Source organism: Podarcis erhardii, assembly GCF_964252035.2.
Source record: "Podarcis erhardii genome assembly, chromosome: 11".
In the NCBI taxonomy this organism is placed as follows: Eukaryota; Metazoa; Chordata; class Lepidosauria; order Squamata; family Lacertidae; genus Podarcis; species Podarcis erhardii.
In genome coordinates this window covers 5,886,458-5,901,863 of record NC_138501.1, presented here as the reverse complement: position 1 = coordinate 5,901,863, position 15,406 = coordinate 5,886,458, and the positions used below count along the sequence as shown (strand labels likewise).

At 41.9% G+C, this 15,406-nt stretch overlaps 1 protein-coding gene across 2 annotated transcripts in view; it reads left to right on the top strand.

Moving 5' to 3' along the window:
* The window catches only part of LOC309352479 (transducin-like enhancer protein 1), a 75,908-nt gene that overhangs the window by 4,552 nt on the left and 55,950 nt on the right, over positions 1-15,406 (top strand). The gene's annotated exons all lie outside the window — the stretch shown is intronic.

The following is a 15,406-nucleotide window of genomic DNA, read 5'->3' as shown; positions in this document are numbered from 1 at the left end:
GAAGAAAAGCTAAATGATTGCTCAGCCCAAAGGACCTTCAATTGAGTAGTTATTGTCTGCCAAAGAAAGCATTAATGGCAGGGTGTAAGTATTCTGTAGATATGCTGACATCCACTTTTTCATCAAGATGCTGGTACAATAAGTCTTTTAGAAATCGATGGCCTCTTAAAAAAATTATCATTAGATGAAGTTGCACAGTTGGACACATTTCAAAGTGCAACAATACGATTCTTTCTTGATGTATATGTGCTATTTCATCTAAAACTCTTGTTTTCATTAAATTAAAGAGCATGGCTGACCGGCTAGGGCACAGCAAAGAAATTGATTAGTTCAGGCTTCACATCTTCAGTATATTCAAAGGCTTCCATTAAGCAAGCGTGTTTCAGTGCTGAATTCTGCTTTTGTAACTCTGAACTCTTTGATTTTTTTTGTCTGTAAAATCCATTGGATGTAAGAACATCGTATTTGGTAATGCAAAGTTATCACTGTGTCAAAGGTAGATGCTTTTTAGCTATAGAAAGTGCATTGGGTAATACATGTTTGCATTCAAAGTATTCATTCACATAAATACTCTGGCAGCTTTCAGTATTTGGACGTATTGCTGAATTTTAGGAAAAAGCAACAACACGCCTTTCCTGGACTCTCGCTCTTTATTTTGTTGCCTGTATTTCTTTTGAAACTACTCGTCTTGTGTTGATACAGATACTAAAGTTTTTCTTGGAAAAACAAAAATGTCTAGGCTGCTATTTGCTGACACCTTTTATTTAACAGAGGTCTAAATGCAGCCAGCTTGTTACAAATCATGGGCTTTGTGAGCTTAATTGGTAGTACTTTAACATTGTGACTGACATTAAATTATCTTCTGGTAGAGCAGAAGAAAATGTGTAATTTGGAGCAATGGATTGAAAACTGACTTCACTTTTTAAAGATTAAACCCCCTAAATTAAAGAGCCCTGGAGCTGAGGCCTCTGCTTTTGCCTTAATGTGTGTATTTACTGTAATAGCTTTGTTTTCTTTTATTTTAGCATGCATCTTATAGGCAGAGTGGTATTACCTGTGGCAGAGACTATATTTTAGGCTACAGTATAAATTGCCAACAAATCGCTTGCAAATTGGCAAGAAAATGTTTTAAGCCTTTTGTAGAAGTTTGCGTACTCTTTACATTGTATACAGTGGTAGATAAACCAATAAAGAAACCCATGTTTCAGTTTCACAGACTGAAACCAATCCATGCCCCAGCTAAGCAATCGCTTCTGAAAAATGAGTAGTTCTACTTCTCAAGTCTGTCCAAATCATCATCTTAAAAATTTGAAAAGTGGGGAGGAAACTCCCTGATCTTGAAACATGGACAGTATGTTCTTGGGCATTTGGTGGAGAGTAATCATAATTCTTATTAAAACTGGTGATGTGTAGCCCCTGGGGTGTAGCAAGGCTCAAATTGATGCTTTTTGCTGGCTGATCACCAGCATGGCCTAAGTGCTCATTATGTTGTAGAGAAGGCCTTCAGAGCTCTCATTACGTTTGACAGGAATTCTCTCTAGGGGGAAACTGGGCATTAGCTAGACTCCTGACAGGCTGAAATTATTCCTGTTTTATGGCTTATAACCAAATGCTTAGCAAGGCATCATCAGGGGACACAAAAGTTGTCAACATCTTTTTTTATACATATATACTGAAAAATGCAATGATGGGGAAAGTTTTTCACTAAGCTCTAATGTTAATGGGCCCTGCATCTAGTGTGTTTTTAAATGGTCCAGATATATTTTCCTCCATGCCTTCCTGTGTTAACAAAGCCTGAATATAGTAAAACACTGCCGTTATCCAGACTGTCAATTCAAGGAGAAAAGTTATTTATTGCATACATTTGTAGTTGCTTGTCAGTGTTGTCAGTGTTCTCCCAGGATGGATTTCAATGTCGTCATTCTGCTTGAGGAATAGCTTTGTTCCAATGTATGCCTCTGCAAATGGAAGAAGTGGGGAAGCAATATTCTGTGATTGCCCCTAAACCCCTTCCGTGCTGTACCAGAGCGTTCCTCAGCCACCTAGAACACACTTTATGAGGAGCAGCAGCAGGAAGAAGGAATATGTGTAAATTCTCTCCCCCTCCTCTTTAGCAGAGATTTCTGCAGGACCAGAAGCTGCAGACAGTAGCAGAAAGGATCCCACCTGTATAATTGATGGATTTTATAAACTCAGTCTTGACAATAAAAGTGTGGAGGCTAGTGGCCTGTATCCTGTTGCCCAGCTTCCACCATGTCCCCTCTTAGAAGTCATGGGGAGCTGATATAAGGGTAAAGGTAAAGGTACCCCTGCCCGTACGGGCCAGTCTTGACAGACTCTGGGGTTGTGCGCCCATCTCACTCAAGAGGCCAGGGGCCAGCGCTGTCCGGAGACACTTCCGGGTCACGTGGCCAGCGTGACATCGCTGCTCTGGCGAGCCAGAGCCGCACACGGAAACGCCGTTTACCTTCCCGCTAGTAAGCGGTCCCTATTTATCTACTTGCACCCGGGGGTGCTTTCGAACTGCTAGGTTGGCAGGCGCTGGGACCGAGCAGCGGGAGCGCACCCCGCCGCGGGGATTCAAACCGCCGACCTTTTGATCGGCAAGCCCTAGGCACTGAGGCTTTTACCCACAGCGCCACCCGCATTACATACTCACTGTGTGATTTTTTCATGGTCCTTCCATGCTGCCCATTTCAAGGAGCAATGCTGGGATTTCTGTGTACACATGGTATGTAGCTAGCTTCTGTTCTTACAAACGTCTAGGTTAGAGAAGTCAACCCTCTACCTGTTACTCAGAAATGCCCCCCTCCTCTTGATTTCAGTGGCACTTTTTTCTCAGTGAGTGTGTGTAGGAATGCAGTCTCAATCTATTTTTAAGAGGTCTTAAAAAGATACTTCATTCAGGCATATTTTGCCTAGTAAAGCTAAACTGACACTGCACTTTAGCCTATAAAGGTAAAGGGACCCCTGACCATTAGGTCCAGTCACAGACAACTCTGGGGTTGCGGTGCTCATCTCGCTTTATTGGCCGAGGGAGCCGGTGTACAGCTTCCAGGTCATGTGGCCCAGTGGCGTAGCGTGGGTTGTCAGCACCCAGGGCAAGGCAAGTAATTTGCGCCCCCAACCCGTGGATTTGCGCCCCCTAACCCTAACCCTACCCCTACCCCTAACCCCCAGATGTGGCCGTCCCCCCCTGCACCCCCCACGCTACGCCACTGATGTGGCCAGCATGACTAAGCCGCTTCTGGCAAACCAGAGCAGCGCCTATACAACCAGCTTAATACCATGAAACATCTTCCACCGCCACATTGGCTTGGATCCTGAGCTCTGCTTTCATGAATCAGAATCTTTAGTTGGTACAAAGATAGCAAAAAGGGTGTTTCCTTGGAAGATGGTATGTTTTGGCTATGTGGGATATTAGGACTAACCACCTGGCTGACTTTGAGTGTTTTGTGGTTAACTGCACACTTTTTCATATGCAGCAACTAGGTTTTCCCCTAGCTTGCATTTGGAAATACTAAGCTTGTACTCCATCGAAACCTGATGTAGATTCTTCTAGGAAGCAAGCTGTAAAATGTATGAGTTTCATGCCAATAATTCATTTTTAAAAGAGTTGCTCATTATAGCAGTCAGGGTTAGCAGTGGTTACTGTGGTAAAGCTGGTGCCAAGTTGCAGAGTTTTCTTGAATATTATCAGCCACACAGGAAGCATTCTCTGTGTGTCATTCTCGCCAATCATGTCTGTTGGCCTTCAGAGTAAACCAGAAGGTAAACCTTCTCGTGTGTTAAAACCCAAATTGTTTAGGTGTAAGATTAGCCTTTGTTCAGTGGCAGTCGGCCAAAGAAAGATTGATCACTGCTGAACCCACTGACAGACTATATAAACTACTACAGTGTTTGAGTTCCAGCCATCCTAAAACTGACAGGTGGGCCTTTGTCTGCTTTGGGTAGATTGCTATGATCTTTCTGACCTGCCTTCAGGCAAGCTTGTCACTCTGCCCTTCTATGTTTTCTCCCCCTTTTCTGTCTGGCTTGTTGCCTTCTCACTTCCAAATAATTGCAACTTCAAAAACGGTGCATACTGCTAACAGCACTATTCTTCTCCTTCGTTTAAGGAAGCACTCATAAAACTCTTTGTATGCAAGACTCTTCCTGCAAAAAATCTATTCCTGATTGCTCATTAAATCATCAGTAGTGGATGTTGACAATAGTGGGTTAAACAGAGTGACAATTTAAGCAGTGGCAGACCTTGATTTCTCAAACTTCAGTGGCACTTTCTGCGGTGCCAAAATCTGCCCCCTACTTCTCGCCTTCCATTGGATATCTTAGTTGCAGCACCCCAGAAAATCTGCACCCAGTGTGGCTGCACCTTTTGCACTTCGCTAGATCTACCTTTCATTCAAGAGACTTCCTTGGTTCTCTACACCTTTCTTAAGAGGCATAGTAGTGTTCACCTAGTTCTCGCTGAGATAACGGGGGAAGGCTCACCTTCCTAGTAAACTAGATATCAGTAAATATATCGAGTTTTCTACATGCAGGAAATTTGTTCTGTAGGGAAGAGGATCAATCATGAGGATCCAGGCTCAGGCTATAATTAGAACATATTTAAAGATAATTTCTCCTTCCTTTGGCTGCTGCATTTTAATTGCTGTCATAAAATGTTGTCTGAAATTCTGCTGAATGCATTGATTCTCTATCTTTGTGGAATTAAGCTGAGCATATTTTTTTAACACTGGTGTGCTGAAGAGCACATCCCAGTCTAGTTTGGCTCAGGGATTTAGACAGGCATTTGGCCACAGAGCCAAGGTTTCGGGGGGGGGGGGAATGCACATCTGGGAACTCCAATGGTGGGGAAAGGTGATGCAGAGGAATATTGAGTAAAGAGCAAGGGTTAAAATCTTGCCCCTCAACTGTTATTTCTCTGCAAACTAACATTCCCAGCGCCACCACTCTTCAGCTGCTCAGTCCTTAACAGGACTTTTCACACACCAGAAGAGCTTGAAAAGTGAATCTCTTCTATTAAGCAATCCACTGCATAAATTCGGGGGGGGGGGGCAGCCACAGTAGAGGACAGCACCACATTCCCCTTCCAAATGTTTGAGTTGGCTCTGGGGGCAGCCACCTCTTGAAATGGGTGACAGTTGGATGTGCCTTTTGTATAACCTCAGCAATAGGTTCGGCTGCCAGTGTGTAAAGAGTTCTTACCTGCAGTCTGACTGTGGTTAATTGGGGCAATCTAAACAATTAAGACTGATTGGAAATGATGAAAAGTAGGACATGGCTGATCTGCCATGGGCCATGCTTCTGGAGCAGTGACACAAACCTCTGGCTAACTGGCAGCTCTTATGTCGTAAGGCTTTCAAAAATGATTGGACAGAAAATCAAGCCACACTGGATTGTTTTTTGTTCCGTTTCCAGCCTTTTGATATCTTGGGTAAACAGTCGGTCAAAGCAGCTTATGGAATAAGGTGACCAGTCAGTGTATTGACAAGAACAGACACAATAGAAAACTGCATTAGGAGGCAAGCCATTGGGATTTGCAGTAAATATATTACTGAACACAAGTGAATTGCCAATACTGCTTGTTTAGCAGTTTGCAAGGGCAATGGCAGTATGGATTTTTGAATTAGAAGGGAAGGACTGTTCTTTCTCTGTGCTGGAACATCTAGTGGATGGCTGAGAAGAAAATTGATTTAGGGAACAAAATGCTGCAACCTCTGTTTTGTGCCATGTGAAAGGCTTCTATGGATTAGTGAGTGGAAACACAAAGGTAGCTTTCAGTTTAGTAGAAAGAGAGCAAAGCACAAGGGGTCTTTGTTTGCTGCCTGGTCAAGATGGCATTCAGTTAAGCCTAGGAGATGTGGGGGTAAGACATATACCCCTCCCAGCTATTACAAGGACTTCTTTAGCTTATTTGGCTTTCTTTGAAATTGCCTGAAATAAGCTGGTTGTGTGAATGAGCTTCAGTGAGCACTGTCACCAATCTGTTTGTGGTGACAAGTTCAGTTTCACATTGACAAGAGCAAAATTCCACACTTTTTCTTAAAAAAAGAAAATAATAACCCACAGTGGTTCTGTGAATAGGCTCCAAGTATTGACATTGCTTCTCTTAGCCACCGTGCACCTGTAACTTGCAGCCCAGTCAAATACATGTTTACTTAAAAGTAAACCTCACTGATTTTAGCACCATTTTCATGCAAGCAGCTATATGCATATGGTAGCAGACTTAGGGTAACTTCATAGATGTTTGTTCTTTCAACAAGAAGTGATCTTTGCAGATCAGACATAAGGCAGTACCTTCATAATACTTTATATTACCCCAGTTACAGAATTGTTAAGTGCAAGCACTTCACACATTCAGTAGAGTGTCATAACTGACCGAGTCACTATATAGGTATTGGCACTTAGATTACCATTTTAAGCAAACTATCTTATCAATGGAAGAATGTGTTTTCGAGCTATAGCCGATAAACTATTATTTCTTGTGCCACCCGACTAACATTATGTCATAATGTTTTAATGGGCATCAGTTCTCTTCCGTCAGATGAATCAAAGATGACTGGGGATGTGAACAGGGTCAGAAAGGAATGAAACCTTCAATTAAATTCTTTATATAATATTGTAGCATAGCGGATAGGCTGAAGGGCAGAGCACAGTTTAATGGCCCACCAACACCTTTAACAAATGTTACAAACATTGCTGAGCCAAGGTTTTGGGGTGCTTGAGGGTAAGGGACCTATCCCCTTTATTACTGTGTTTTGGCAGAGTGTGGGGTGTGTGATGCTGTGCTAGGGTAAGAGCATGTGACCCTTTAAAAAGGGGCTGACGGATTGTCACAACTCTGTAGGAGCTGCAAATTGTTATTAGACAACTAGGGTGAGAATTTAGTTCCTCTGCCTTCAACACTAACCCCAGTGTGAATGGGTGACCATGTTAGACTTTCATTGATGTTGGTGGAGTCCCAGATTAAATTTGGTTTCAATCTCGAAGCATCCAGGCTGCTAATGTTGTGTTGTGGTCTTTTGTATATGTACCTAGGGAATTCTTGGGATCAGTAACTGTTGAGAGTGTTTTGTGGGGGCTGGTATAGGTTGATGGCAGTGATAGATGTGGAATTCATGTAGGTATTGAGTGAGTGGAAACCAACTTTATGGATGTTGTTTTTTATGTACTGTATTTAATTTTGTTTTTATTTGTAAACTGCTTTGCAGTCTTATTTGAGAAGTAGTATATTAATGAATGAAATGGGGGGATAGTACTATTGTACATCATGAATATATAGTAAATTACACTTAGAAGCTTACTTGGGAGAAAGGGAGAAGGGGTACCATGTGTGAAGATAAGTGAACTTAGATTTGCTTCATATGCCTGCACAGGTATTGTGTAAGTCATGTGACAACTTCAGAAATGTGTATAGAGGGAGAGAAAAAAACACACGAATGTTGGGGATCCCCGGGTGCCCTGTTGAGGTGACAAAAGAGGCATGTGACTTTACCCATAGTTTCCTGTATGGAAGTGAAACTTATTTTTGGAAACTAATCTGGTGTAATTTAGCCCTCACAAAGAGTAGAACACTCATGGCTTGAAAATAAATGAAAAGGTGAACAATTAACAGTACCACCCACAAGCCAGTTAGGAAAATTAAATCCACTGAATCAAATTGCTCTGGTTTTAACTGGATCAGAATAATGAACAAGGACAAGAGGAGCATAATACAATGGGTATCCCTTTTTGAGTCTGGCATCCACTCACATTAATGCTATCAAGACAAACACAAAGACACATGCTAGTCAAAACGTGGTGATCTCAATTTCTATGCTGATAATGCTATTTTGCCATCCTGTTATGTGAATGCAGTCATTACATTGGATGTAAGGAGGCTGGGGAAGTTTGAAGTGATGTGTTGCTGTTGCAAATGTATCTAGACAGCACCTGATCAAAGCTCATTTGAAATGGATATGTATTCCTGTTTATCAGTTAAGTTTAATCTGTTTGGAGTAAGTTTTCCCACCCCTTTCTGTTGATGATAATATTAATGGTGACAGCCCTGATAACTTGAAATGTAGTTGAAGGCCACCTTCTATGGCTTTTGTGTGTGTGATGGTTAATATGGCTGTAAATAGGAGATGAATGTGGCTACTTTTCTAAGTCTATTACTCAGGAGGCCTGTAAACTTGATTGGCTGTTACAATTCTAGCAGAATCATTCGATTTGAGAGCAATAGAGAGATAAGATATCCAATTACCCAAATGATTTGCAGGGCTAGCCAATGTTGTCATGGCGACGTGAGTTGGAACAAATTAAATTTTAAGCAATAAAAATAATCTTAAAGCACGTCTGGGAACAAGAACATTTGGCAGTGGCACTTACCTGAATTGAATCTTAGTTTGACATGCTGTTGTTTGACATTGATATACTGTGGGGGCTTAAACTTCTTGAAATGGCACATTGCCTCTTAATGTGTTGCTGTCACTGCCAAAATAAGAGACTAGCATATTTTAGCAGGATTTTTTCCCTTAAAGGAGGCTAATAATGCATGTGTATTGGAGGGAGGGGGAATTAAGTAATGGTTGCATATGGCAGGATATTTAGGGAACTAGCAAGTTCAAATGTCTGAATACTTAATTTCTAACTACGAAACAACTTTGCCTACAGGTCCTGAAAAGTAAATGGGCTGTAGATACTACCAGCATGTTCAGCATTTCACTGTGACTATAACTCTTTGGCTGTGCACATGTTGACTGCTTTTGTTTGACTTGAAGATACTTCTGAACATAGGAAACCTATAAAACAAACTGGCTTGGCTCAAGTGAGCGCAGTGCATGAGAGTAAGGCCCTTTGCACTGGGAAGTTGCTACTGCTTCCTGTCTTGCCTTAAAGTCTCCCCCTTGCCTTCTAGAGCCAGTCTTAGTGGGAACTTGCATATACAGGAATTGGCTATTTATTCCTCTCCCAACCCAGCAACTGGAAACACTCCTCACTTGGTATCTTTTGCTCCAAATCATTGTGTCTCAACGTTTTTTTTTTAAGTTAAGAAAAGAGACTTTGAAAAATGGGAGTATTTCAGATAATAAAGAACAGCAATCGAAGTGTGTTCCAATTGCACAAAAGGCTCCCGTTTCCTTATTAATGTTCTATCAGGCTGAATCCTGGCTTGCAATGCTTTTTTAAAAAGAAAAAAAAAAATCTAAGAACACCCTATAAAGAGCTTTTATCCTCATGTCTGTTAGACAGATGGAGACTAAAATTGGTCTGAGGTCAAGCCATTTGCTGCATAGTCGCAGCCTTCGATTTTCCTCACCACAGATCATCTCAAATGATTCAGTAATGACCAAAAGTGCAGCCTTGACCTTTATTCCCTGGTAGATTACTGTTACACAGTGTAAATGGCAAGAAGAACATTTTGTTCATTCAGATGGAGTTTTCATGTCTATTTTGCCGGGTCTTCTATAGCACAAGCAAAGCATTAAGTCCAGTTGGTTGCTGGTTCTGTGGCAAGCCTGAATGTATCATTTCAATTAGGTGATAATAGTGTCCTTTTTAATGATGATTTCTTTTTCCAATACCCTAGAGGGTCATACTGTATTTTAAAAATGATTGCTTTTATATGTACTTCTAGTGAAGAATTAACTCTTATGTTGGTGAACATTGGGGTTCTAATTGTCATTATTAGGTGTTGCTAAAATGTTTCTGAATGTGCTCTATTGCCTTTTTTCCTCATAGGTTTTCTTCTAAGTGTTTTCTAAGATGTAACTCCAGCTATACATTACTTGCATGCAAGACACAATCAAGTACAGTCCAGAATGAGGTGACACTTTTAGCCCTGCCCTTATGTCAGGAGATCTTTAAGAACTGTGCATTACATGGTTGCAACCAAGTGATACGGTCGCGCAGAGTCTCTGAATGCCAATGGGAGCTACCACATTGGCCTCTCCATATAGGCCACCGCATACAGTGGTGCCCCGCAAGACGAATGCCTCACAAGACGGAAAACCCGCTAGACGAAAGGGTTTTCCGTTTTGGAGGTGCTTTGCAAAATGAATTTCCTATGGGCTTGCTTCGCAAGTCGAAAATGTCTTGCGAGTTCCTGCGGGTTTTTCCCCCCCCCTTTTTCTAAGCCGCTAAGCCGCTTATCTGCTTATCCGCTAAGCCGATAAGCCGCTGATAGCGCTAATCCGCTAAGCCGTCAATGGGCTTGCTTCGCAAGACGAAAAAAACGCTAGACGAAGAGACTCGCGGAACGGATTAATTTCGTCTTGCGAGGCACGACTGTACTATACATGGTTGATTGTTGGGTGTGTTTTTTATTTTTTAAAAAACCCACCTGGTGTCAGAGGTGTGATTTAAACATAGGACTGCTCCAATCTGTACCCTTGTTATGTCTTCACATGAGTAAGATATACATAGAGCTTCTGTTTTCAGCAGATGCACTATTTAGCAACTGGATTTGTTTGGAGATTATAAAGATTCTTATAGGAGTTAAAAGACTGCTTCCTCGATAAGCAGATGAGGTTTAGCCTTGTGGCAAGCGCTAGATTCTGGGGTATTTTGTTTTTGTTTGTTCAAGGATGGTCAGAAGTTTTACCGCATGTTGTGGTGAGTCAGATAAAATGTTCATTGGAGCAGGAGAAACTAGTTGATATCCCCATGAGTAAGACCTAATAAATGGCTGCAGCTGATTAATCTTATAAAATTAAGTAAGGCACAATAGCTGTGGAGCAGAAGTAAAATAATGATAATAATTAGACTTGGTTGTTGGTTTGCATTTGTCTTTCTTGGGAGACAATGGAGGAGCGTGCCTTTGGGGATGAAGTCAAGATGTTGGAAGGTTGCAGCACCTGTTGTAGACACCAGTATGGGAGAGACATGTTTTGTTGCAGCTGGGGAAGATGGTGTCCGGTTGTGCTGGTCTACCATGGCCATTCTTCTCTCTGCATTCCTCCTCTGGCCACTGCTGTGACTCCATGACCTGACTGTCTCCAGGCACTGCGCTCGTCTGCCAGGGATTCCCACATGGCAGTGTTGATGTTGCATCATGTTTGCAGACATCTTTGTAATACAGAGTTGGTCTGCCAATGGGCCTGGTACTTGAAGCCATCTCCCTGTAGAGCATGTCCTTGGAGATTCTGCCATCTTCCATTCTGTGTACATGACCAAGCCAGCAGAGATGTTGGCTTGGCAATTAGACTAGATGTTATTAAATTCTCTCTCTCTCTTTGCATTTGGTGCTTTTGCTGACGTGCCAGAATGTGGAAGGAAAAGGTTATGAAGTTTTGAGGCAGCTTTGAACTTGAAAGACGCAGAGGTAACAGGAAGTGTGACTTGCGCATTTCTTCAGTGGTTGCTTCCCCTCAGATGATATGCAAAACTTACTCCCACATACTTTCAGTACATTGCTTAGTTGTGTGCCACCCCCACATGCTGCCTGCTTCAGTTCCTCCCCTCCCTACTTTCGTGTGTAAATGTAAATTGGTCCCAAATGAGCAATTTGATACGTGATCACCATGGGCCAGCACTGCTTCTAATCCAAGGGAGACTCCAGTTTGGATTTTGCAGCTAAAAGATTGTGCAACAGATCCCACAGCTAGATTGACCTCTTGGAAATTGCTTCCTAAGTTCCCAAGTTTAGGTTTGTTTTCAAATGATTTCAGCATACAGAGGTGCCGAGTTGTGCCTCATTTTTTTTTGGGGGGGGGGAATTATGTCACCCATGTGTGTGTGTGATGCTGATGCCTGTGCCTTCCAAGTCTACAATTCTGTGATTCTGTGACTTTTGCACACCCTTGCCAGTAGGTGTGAAAAACAACCCAAAAGGATGTGTGGGGAAATATTTGCAAAATATGCCATGCACACTGTTGTTTATAAATAGCTAACAGCCATGCTGATCTGAAGTTCTCTCCAAGGTAGTTGAGCAATTACAAGCAAAGTGTTGTGTTCAAGGAGGAGAAAGTGCATGAAGGAAATGTTTTTTAGCCTCATGAGAAGTGGCTGTCAGATGTTACATTGTAATTATGCAACAAAGATTTTATTAAGATGTTTTAGAAATTTCATACTTTTATAAGACATACGCATGCATGCTCCATAATACACAAATTTTGCTTCTTCACTAGCTGGGGATGAGAGTTCGATGATTTTAAGGTGGGTGGATCTACAGTCATACTTGGGAAGTGAAATGGAATCCATTCCGGAAGTCTGTTTGACTTCCGGAAACCAAGGCGCAGCTTTTGATTGGTTTCCGATTGCCCAGGCACGCCAGAAATAGCAGAAACCGCGCCGAACGTTTGGCTTTCCCAAAAAAGTTTGAAAACTGGAACACTCACTTCTGGTTTTAGATTGTTCGGGAGCCAGAACGATTGCCTCTCAAGGCGTTCGGGAGCCGAGGTACAACTGTACTGATAGATCTCTGAGCTGTTTCCAGGAAATCTTCAATTTTTTTGCTCCTAATTGTTTAACAATGACAAAAATATGATTTCCCAACCCACCTGCTTGCTGAATCTAGTTAAAAACAAGCTAGATCCCACAAACTTGAAATCTGCACACCACTCATTTAAGTTAGAACTTCAAGATAGCTTTTATCACCTTGAGAAGAGAGGAAAACATAAGTTCATGAGTGAGGTTGGGTGAATGGGACTAGATTCTGTCACCCACTTGCCTGTTCCGGCCGAGAAAATAAGTTTTATTGTGTCCCTACCCACTCTTGTCTTCTAAAAAACATATTTCGCTGCTTACATCAGGATAACCAGCTGGAGGTAAAAGAGCTTTTAATGGTGAGCTGCTTAATCACCATAATTGAGTTGCATTTTATGACAGTGAGAAAATCCAGTTGTCTCTGCATCCCTCCATTTCCTGTCCAGGCAGAATGTCTCCCACGTTTCAGGAAGTGCAGCCTGTTTCCTTTGGACTTCTTTTTATCTCTTTAGGGCTTGGCTGTCCAGGCAAAGAAAGTCCTCCTTCGTTGAGAGTTTACAATGATAAAATTATGGAGATTGGCACGTATGTTGATGAGAAGCTGTTTGCGATAGGAAAACATCCTGATTTTGGCGTTGAAACCCCCCAGAATGGAGGGCGAGACTTCTCAGCTGTTTGTCTTGGATTTGTTGTTTGTTGCTGCTAATGTACTACAGGGATCATTGGTTACGAAGAACATCTGTGATTCATTTTTCAAGATTTAAGAATCGTTTGTCAAACGGGAATCAAATTTTGCCAATCTTCTTCACACGCAAGATCATGCTTGGTCTGTGCATGTAGCAGAATGAAGTACCACTCAGTGGCGTAGCGTGGGGGGTGCAGGGGGGGCCGGCCGCACCGGGCGCAACATCTGGGGGTTAGGGTTAGGGGGCGCAAATCCACGGGTTAGGGGGTGCAAAATTACTTGCCTTGCCCCGGGTGCTGACAACCCACGCTACGCCACTGGTACCACTGCTGAATGTGTTTTGAGCTCCCCTCTAGCATAGCAGGCAGAGGGTTGGTGTTCAAACATGGCCCTCCAAACTTTTATGCTGGGTCCTTGGGCCATGACCTGGCTGGAGTATATCCTTGAACTGTGATAATGCTTCTTCCTTTGCCTGGTAGGAGTCTGGTGGTATGTTCATAGAAACCTCTTGCATTTTTTGCATGACTGGAGTGTAACGGGCTGTACGGAACTAAATGTCATATCCAATTCTCTGCCAAATTTGCATTTGGTCCCACTTACCACTGCTGTGGGCTGAAATGGGTTCCTCACCTAGGTTTAGAAGGTCATTCTCTTTCATATGGGCTATTTTTGTGTGGGGGAAAAAACATTTTAAACTGGGGTGCATTAAAAAGAAGGCTCCTTGGCCTGTTTGTGCAGTGCCACCTCAGGACTCCGCTACCTCATTCTGCTGATGGCAAGCTTCATTGTTAAGCAAAATATTTTATATATATATATATAATATTTATTGGTGTTTCAAAAAGTTACAAGAATAAAAAAGAAAGAAGAAGAAAAACAGAAAATACAAAATACAGAAAAAAATAATAAAAACAGTTAAAAACAAATCCATCTTTCCATATCTTATCTATCACTTGCTTGTTTCCTTGACCTCCTCACACCTCCCTTTTTTGTATTCTAGTTCGTTAGTTGTTTCAGCAAATCCTTTCCTTCTTTGTTTTTATCTTACTAATTTATCTTAATATATTGTAACTTTACATTCTGACCTGTTAACAATCCATTTTTACTTAATCCTTCATAACGTTACTGCTAAAACCACATAGCTTCATTCCAGCATCCTTCTAACATTCCTTAATTTTACAATGTTTCTGTAGATAGACTTTAAATTTCTTCCAGTCTTCTTCTACCGACTCTTCTCCCTGACTCTTCTCCCTGGTCTCGGATTCTGCCAGTCATTTCCCATTGTTAAGCAAAATAATGGATTTGTCTGTGTGTGCTACCCAACAGCAGTTGTGGGAAGCCAGCCAAGAGAGCACATGCACCCTTCCTCTCTTCTGAGCTCTTAAATGCTCCACTTGTCAGGCAAACAGCAAGGGTGGTCCAGTGCCAGCACTGGGCTTTGAGGGTAAAATAAAATAAAATATAAATAGCACCAGGTGCCAAGTGACACCTCCCTCTCTAGCACTGTTGGACAAGTGTCTTCTTGCATTCATGGTAGTTTCACACTTAAGATGGCAACACACACAAAAAGCCCAGGCAAAGGTTTGCTTCTCAGAGGGCATAAATATAATTCCCAAGTGCTGCAAATACTCTGAGAAAGTGATACAAGTTTCTCCATGGGATCTTACATTGTGCAGACATACTATAGATTATTAACCAAAGTTTCCAGTTTGAACTTGGAAACACGTTAACTTTACAGATAGTTTAAATATCCACTAACGAAAAACCAGTGACCTGTAGAAACTTAGAAATTTAGGGAAGGGTTTGCTTAAAAAGGGTATCACACATTAGTAATCTGGTTAAATGTATTTGTTTCCTGCTGCAGAGCGTGTAGGAAAAATTGGGTGCAAATTTAATAATGGCCATTTTTGAGCTTATTTAAAAGCTGTTCCAAGTTGTGTGGGTAGGTGGGGGGGGGAGAGGCACTCAAGAACTAACATTTGACATAAGACAAGTACTGGTACTCGCAGCTAGCTACATTTTAGGTCAAAACACTTTTCATTTAATAAGAAGAACTTGCAGACACAGACTCAGAAGTGACAAAACGACTGCAGTCTTAACTGCACATTGCACAATGCAGCTGAATTCCTTCATGTTGATTTTCCTGATGCTTCAAAAAGGAGGGCAGCACTTGAGTCTGGGGGCCTGGCAAACCTGTCATTTGCAAATAAATCAAAAGGCCATCATTGCTGATAGCAAGGTCTAATGACTGCAGTTTCTGTGTACTCTTTGATAGGCCCCACACTCAAGCCTGCTATTAAAAATGAATGCATT